The 8,159-nt window shown below is 45.2% G+C and overlaps 2 pseudogenes; one reads left to right on the top strand and one right to left on the bottom strand.

Annotated features, from left to right (window-relative positions):
- Positions 1 to 1,633: 1,633 nt before the first annotated feature.
- LOC134897494 (5S ribosomal RNA) lies at positions 1,634 to 1,754 on the bottom strand (annotated as a pseudogene).
- A 2,378-nt stretch (positions 1,755 to 4,132) lies between these two features.
- LOC134897495 (5S ribosomal RNA) lies at positions 4,133 to 4,253 on the top strand (annotated as a pseudogene).
- The last annotated feature ends 3,906 nt before the right edge of the window (positions 4,254 to 8,159 follow it).

Consider the following 8,159-nt stretch of genomic DNA (forward strand, 5'->3'; position numbering starts at 1 on the left):
AGAAAGGATCTTTGTTTAAACTAAGGGCGACAAACATACCAGCCCACACCACAAACATACCGTACAACCGGAGTAACAGTAAACCAGATAACAGTATGAAGTGTCAACAGCAACAAGCTGAAAACAAGAAATACACAACCCGTGTATAAACTAATTTTACCAGCAAGAAAACACTGCAAGTAACAGTCCGCACTGGGATGGTCGCCCAGCATCCTCTACGGACTAGGAGAAAAGGATTTACCGGTAGGTACCAAAATCCTATTTTCTCTTACGTCCTAGAGGATGCTGGGGACTCCAAAAGGACCATGGGGTTTATACCAAAGCTCCAGAACGGGCGGGAGAGTGCGGTCGACTCTGCAGCACCGACTGAGCAAACGCAAGGTCCTCATCAGCCAGGGTATCAAACCTATAGAACTTAGCAAAAGTGTTTGAACCCGACCAAGTAGCTGCTCGGCAAAGCTGTAACGCCGAGACGCCTCGAGCAGCCGCCCAAGATGAGCCTACTTTCCTGGTAGAATGGGCTTTTACTGACTTCGGCACTGGTAGCCCGGCCGAAGAATAAGCCTGCTGAATCGTACTACAAATCCACCGTGCAATAGTCTGTTTTGAAGCAGGATGACCAATCTTGTTGGAAGCATACAGGACAAACAGCGCCTCAGTTTTTCTGGCAACAGCTGTCCTAGTGACGTAGATCTTCAAAGCTCTCACAACATCCAGAGATTTTGGAATCGCCACCGCTTCCGTAGCCACCGGGACCACAATAGGTTGGTTAATGTGAAATGAAGAAACCACCTTCGGCAGAAATTGTTGACGAGACCTCAATTCCGCCCTATCCGAATGAAAAATCAAGTACGAGCTCTTATGAAATAAGGCCGCCAACTCTGACATACGCCTGGCAGACGCCAGCGCCAACAGCATAACTATCTTCCAAGTGAGAAATTTCAACTCAACCTTACGCAAAGGTTCAAACCAGGAAGACATGAGAAACCAAAAGGATTGGAAACCGCACTGGTGTAGTAGGTGTATATGTGAAAATGATAAACTATCTGTAATTAGCTGATAATTAAATTCAAGGTTTAAATCCTCATTTTGGGAAGCAGACACATAAGGTAATACACTCCTTGTTTTTATGTGTCAGAAAAACTGCCCATCAGCGGTGCTCCCACGAGTCAAATATACATTGTAAACACGGAAAAAAGAGAAGAAAGAAGACTCTTTTTGGGAAGCACTCATATACAGATAATATTGTATGACTGATTGTCACAATAACTAACTAAAATACAATACTTTAATAATTTTCGTTAATAAATTAATTACTGAGGAGTTCAATGAGCGCCAATATTTGTTTGAATGGTGACATTGCGAAAATATAAAGAAAATGTTCGTAACTTGTGAGGTACAAATACCTAATATAGGCCGAGATGGGTAACTCTGTGATTTTGTGAAACAAAAACACCAACTATGGGACAACCTGTGGTCAAAAAAATGTTTATTCAATGTATATATATATGACCATCATTTGAAAACTGCTGTATATCCCAACTGGGAATTGAATCCTAGCAGGTAGTTAAATCATAGGTCATGACCGATAAGCGAATCAGTGCTCTATTTTAGTGACAGGAAGGGTAGCAAATAATTGCAGTACCAGGGTGTTCCTTGGTGGTCTCCCATCCAAGTACTTGAACCGGCCCTCCACTGCTTGGCTTCCAAGATCAGATGAGATTGGGCATCTCCAGTGGGGTATGACCGCAGACCTTATGCTTACCCTTGTCACACTGTGTCCTAATTGGGCACAGGTAAGAGCCAATTTGCGATATTGTGTAGACCACAGGTGTCTAAGCAGCTGATGAAAAAGAATCAGGAGTTGTTTCTCAATAACACAAAATTATAACACAAAAATCAGATACCCATCTAAATATTCACGGTAAAAGTAGTCGCAAGTACAAGTAGAAGAAACATCTATTCTGCACAGATAATTAAGAATATCTAGAACGACTGATTCAAAATTATGCAGAGAGGGAGGCCTCCAAATTTGGACTCCAAAACCTCAAAATAGATGTATCCCACATACGCTATGGATTATGCAGTAAGGTATATCATAAATAGTGATATTTCCAGCTCTAATGCCCCACCATGAATCACCTTTAGGCAGCGGGGAAACAACACGACAGAAAATGTGCCACATATATCATCAATTGGGTGTTTTTAAAAGAGCATGGATTTCTGCATTACACACAGAAAAAACACTTATGTGTTTGATAGGTTCCCAGAATGGATGTATCACACACACACTATGGATTATGCAGTAAGATATATCTTTAAACAGTGATATCTCCGACTCTAATGCCCCACCATGAATCACCTTCAGGCAGCGGGGGAACAACACGACAGTAAATATGCCACATATATAGTCAATTTGGGTGTTTTCAAAAGAGCATGGATTTCTGCATTACACACAGAAAAAAACATTTATGTGTTTGATAGGCTCCCAAAGATAGTTGATGCATCAACATCCGTGATTTTGGTAGCAAATATGCACTTGTTTACTTACTGTTGATATTTTATCTGTTGCTCATGCATATGCATATAATGAAATGTTCTCTGTGCCCCGTGGGTATAGATTTATCATGCACAGAGAAAAAAAGAAGATGCTTATGTCAAGATATTACCTAATCCGGATGTACAATCATTTTGTTATGTCCTACTTGTGTAAAAGAGATGTTAAGGGAAAACCTGGTGGAAGGTGCTGGCCGCGTCTGCCCGCGTGTTGCCCGCTGCTGTACTCCGGCCGCACTGTTCTTCCTGTTATGCTGGTTCCCGTAGCGACGAACTTTGCCGTGATCGGCTAGTTGCGGTCACGTGTGCGCACCACGTGACCGTGAGGTTGTTGCCTCTCTTCCTTCTTCCTGACGTACGTTTCGCAATATTGCTTGGTCACAGGGCGTCCTGTGACCAAGCAATATTGCGAAACGTACGTCAGGAAGAAGGAAGAGAGGCAACAACCTCACGGTCACGTGGTGCGCACACGTGACCGCAACTAGCCGATCACGGCAAAGTTCGTCGCTACGGGAACCAGCATAACAGGAAGAACAGTGCGGCCGGAGTACAGCAGCGGGCAACACGCGGGCAGACGCGGCCAGCACCTTCCACCAGGTTTTCCCTTAACATCTCTTTTACACAAGTAGGACATAACAAAATGATTGTACATCCGGATTAGGTAATATCTTGACATAAGCATCTTCTTTTTTTCTCTGTGCATGATAAATCTATACCCACGGGGCACAGAGAACATTTCATTATATGCATATGCATGAGCAACAGATAAAATATCAACAGTAAGTAAACAAGTGCATATTTGCTACCAAAATCACGGATGTTGATGCATCAACTATCTTTGGGAGCCTATCAAACACATAAATGTTTTTTTCTGTGTGTAATGCAGAAATCCATGCTCTTTTGAAAACACCCAAATTGACTATATATGTGGCATATTTACTGTCGTGTTGTTCCCCCGCTGCCTGAAGGTGATTCATGGTGGGGCATTAGAGTCGGAGATATCACTGTTTAAAGATATATCTTACTGCATAATCCATAGTGTGTGTGTGATACATCCATTCTGGGAACCTATCAAACACATAAGTGTTTTTTCTGTGTGTAATGCAGAAATCCATGCTCTTTTAAAAACACCCAATTGATGATATATGTGGCACATTTTCTGTCGTGTTGTTTCCCCGCTGCCTAAAGGTGATTCATGGTGGGGCATTAGAGCTGGAAATATCACTATTTATGATATACCTTACTGCATAATCCATAGCGTATGTGGGATACATCTATTTTGAGGTTTTGGAGTCCAAATTTGGAGGCCTCCCTCTCTGCATAATTTTGAATCAGTCGTTCTAGATATTCTTAATTATCTGTGCAGAATAGATGTTTCTTCTACTTGTACTTGCGACTACTTTTACCGTGAATATTTAGATGGGTATCTGATTTTTGTGTTATAATTTTGTGTTATTGAGAAACAACTCCTGATTCTTTTTCATCAGCTGCTTAGACACCTGTGGTCTACACAATATCGCAAATTGGCTCTTACCTGTGCCCAATTAGGACACAGTGTGACAAGGGTAAGCATAAGGTCTGCGGTCATACCCCACTGGAGATGCCCAATCTCATCTGATCTTGGAAGCCAAGCAGTGGAGGGCCGGTTCAAGTACTTGGATGGGAGACCACCAAGGAACACCCTGGTACTGCAATTATTTGCTACCCTTCCTGTCACTAAAATAGAGCACTGATTCGCTTATCGGTCATGACCTATGATTTAACTACCTGCTAGGATTCAATTCCCAGTTGGGATATACAGCAGTTTTCAAATGATGGTCATATATATATACATTGAATAAACATTTTTTTGACCACAGGTTGTCCCATAGTTGGTGTTTTTGTTTCACAAAATCACAGAGTTACCCATCTCGGCCTATATTAGGTATTTGTACCTCACAAGTTACGAACATTTTCTTTATATTTTCGCAATGTCACCATTCAAACAAATATTGGCGCTCATTGAACTCCTCAGTAATTAATTTATTAACGAAAATTATTAAAGTATTGTATTTTAGTTAGTTATTGTGACAATCAGTCATACAATATTATCTGTATATGAGTGCTTCCCAAAAAGAGTCTTCTTTCTTCTCTTTTTTCCGTGTAGACATGAGAAACCGTAAGACCACATCAAGATCCCATGGAGCTACAGGAGGCACAAACGGAGGATTGATATGCATTACTCCTTTCACAAAAGTCTGAACCTCTGGGAGGACAGCTAATTCTTTTTGAAAGAAAATAGACAAAGCCGAAATCTGCACTTTGATGGAGCCTAATTTCAGGCCTGCATCTACTCCCGCCTGCAAAAAGTGGAAAAAGCGACCCAAGTGAAAATCTTCCACAGGAGCCATTTTAGACTCACACCAGGAAACATACTTTCTCCAAATACGGTGATAATGTTTCGCCGTAACCTCCTTCCTAGCCTTAATGAGAGTGGGAATGACCTCCCCGGGAATACCCTTACGAGCTAAGATCTGGCGCTCAACCTCCATGCCGTCAAACGCAGCCGCGGTAAGTCTGGAAACACGCATGGACCCTGTAACAACAGGTCCTCTCTTAGAGGAAGCGGCCAAGGATCTTCCACCAGTAATTCCTGAAGATCCGGGTACCAGGCCCTTCTTGGCCAATCTGGAACGACGAGAATCGCCTGAACCCTTGCTCGTCGAATGATCCCCAGTACCTTTGGAATGAGAGGAAGTGGAGGGAACACATACACTGACTGGAACGCCCACGGAGACACCAGGGCGTCCACTGCACTGGCTTGGGGGTCCCTTGACCTGGTACAATATCTCGGGAGCTTCTTGTTGAGACGAGACGCCATCATGTCGATCAATGGAATTCCCCAACGTTTTGTCACCTCTGCAAATACCTCTTGGTGAAGAGCCCACTCTCCCGGATGGAGATCGTGTCTGCTGAGGAAATCTGCTTCCGAGTTGTCCACTCCCGGTAGGAAGACTGCTGACAGGGCGCTCACGTGTTGTTCCGCCCAGCGAAGGATTCTTTTGGCCTCCGCCATTGCCGCTCTGCTCCTTGTTCTGCCTTGACGGTTTATATGTGCCACCGCTGTGATGTTTTCTGACTGTACCAGGACAGGTCGACCCTGAAGAAGGCTTCTTGCTTGTAGCAGGCCGTTGTAAATGGCTCTTAACTCGAGAACATTTATGTGGAGACAAGCTCCCTGGAGCGACCATTTCCCCTGGAAGTTTCTTCCTTGGGTGACTGCGCCCCAGCCCCAGAGACTTGCATCTGTTGTCAGAAGTACCCGATCCTGGACACCGAACCGGCGTCCCCCTAGGAGGTGAGAACTTTGTAGCCACCACAGGAGAGAAATTCTGGCTCTGGGAGATAGACTTATCTTCCAGTGCATGTGCAGGTGAGACCCGGACCATTTGCTCAGCAAGTCCCACTGAAACACCCGGGCATGAAACCTGCCAAATGGAATGGCTTCGTACGCCGCAACCATTTTCCCCAGAACCCGAGTACAGTGATGGATTGACACACTCGTCGGCCTCAGAAGTTCCCTGACCATCGTCTGCAGTTCCAGAGCTTTTTCTTCTGGAAGAAATACTCTCTGTAAATCCGTGTCCAGAATCATGGCCAGAAAAGGCAGCCGAGTGGTCGGAATCAACTGAGATTTTGGCAAATTGAGTACCCAACCGTGCTGTTGCAGAACCGACAGTGACAAATTTACACTTCTCAGCAACCGTTCCTTGGACCTCGCCTTTATCAGGAGATCGTCCAAGCACGGGATAATTGTAACCCCTTGTTTGCGAAGGAGAACCATAATTTCCGCCATGACTTTGGTGAAAATCCTCGGAGCCGTGGAAAGCCCAAACGGCAACGTCTGAAATTGGTAATGAGAATCCTGTATCGCAAACCTGAGGAAGGCCTGATGCGAAGGATATATCGGGACGTGTAAGTAGGCATCCTTTATGTCGACTGACGCCATAAAATCCCCCCCTTCCAGGCTGGCAATTACAGCTCGAAGAGATTCCATCTTGAACTTGAAAACTTTCAAGTATGGATTGAGGGATTTTAGTTTCAGAATTGGTCTGACCGAACCGTCCGGTTTCGGCACAACAAAGAGGCTCGAGTAGAACCCCTCCCCCCGTTGGGACGAGGGAACGGGAACAATGACCAATTGTAGACACAATTTTTGTATCGCTGCCAGCACCACCTTCCTGTCCGGAAGAGCCACTGGTAAGGCCGAAATGAAGAACCGGTGAGGGGGCATCTCCCGAAACTCCAGCTTGTATCCCTGAGACACAATCTCTAGGACCCAAGAATCCAGGTCTGATTGAATCCAGACCTGACTGAATATTTGCAGACGGCCCCCCACCGATCCGAACTCCCCCCAGGAAAGCCCCAGCGTCATGCGGTGGACTTGGTAGAGGCAGGGGAGGACTTTTGGTCCTGGGCGCCTGACACTGCAGGCGGCTTCCTTCCTCTTCCTCTACCTTTTGAAGCGAGGAAGGACGAACCTTTTCCACGCCTGTATTTATTGTGACGAAAGGACTGCATCTGCTGATGTGGTGCCTTTTTCTGTTGTGTGGGAACATAAGGAAGAAAAGAGGACTTACCCGCAGTCGCAGTAGAGACCAGGTCAGCCCAGCCGTCCCCAAACAAGACAGTACCTTTGAAGGGTAAAGCTTCCGTAGCTCTCTTGGAGTCGGCATCAGCATTCCATTGATGGATCCACAACGCCCTCCTGGCCGATATCGACATGGCATTGGCTCTTGATCCCAAGAGACAAACATCCCTCGCCGCATCCTTCAGGTAATCTGCAGCGTCCTTAATATAACCAAGAGTCAAAAGAACATTATCTTTATCAAGGGTATCCATATCATTAGCTAAATTCTTAGCCCATTTAGCAATAGCACTACTCACCCATACCGACGCCACAGCAGGTCTGAGCAATGCACCCAAATTAGCGAAAATGGACTTTAGAGACGTCTCCAGCTTGCGATCCGCTGGATCTTTGAGAGCTTTGTCAACATTTGGAGACGCCTCCCATTTTTCCCTGTCATCAGAGGGGAAAGGATATGCCATGTAAATCCTCTTGGGAATCTGCCACCTCTTGTCCGGCGACTCCCAAGCCTTTTCACAAAGAGCATTCATTTCATGAGAGGGGGGAAACTTCACCTCGGGTTTTTTTCCCTTGAACAAGCAAATCCTTGTTTCCTGTACCGCAGGGTTATCAGAAATGTGTAAAACATCTTTTATAGCCACAATCATGTATTGAATACTCTTCACTAATCGTGGATGTAATGCAGCCTCAGTGAAATCGACCTCGGAATCAGAGTCCGTGTCGGTATCAGTATCTACCACTTGAGTAAATGGCCGCTTTTGCGACCCGGATGGGGTCTGCACCTGAGACAAAGCCTCTTCCATGGACTTTTTCCACACCTGTGTCTGTGACTCAGACTTATCTAACCTCTTTGATAAAGAAGCTACATTCGTATTTATCGTACTTAACAATGCGAGTAAATCAGGTGTCGTCTGCGCCGACAGGCCCAAATCTAGCCCCGCATCCGCTCCCCCAATAACCTCCTCTGGTGAATAAC

This window comes from Pseudophryne corroboree, chromosome 3, assembly GCF_028390025.1.
Source record: "Pseudophryne corroboree isolate aPseCor3 chromosome 3, aPseCor3.hap2, whole genome shotgun sequence".
In the NCBI taxonomy this organism is placed as follows: Eukaryota; Metazoa; Chordata; class Amphibia; order Anura; family Myobatrachidae; genus Pseudophryne; species Pseudophryne corroboree.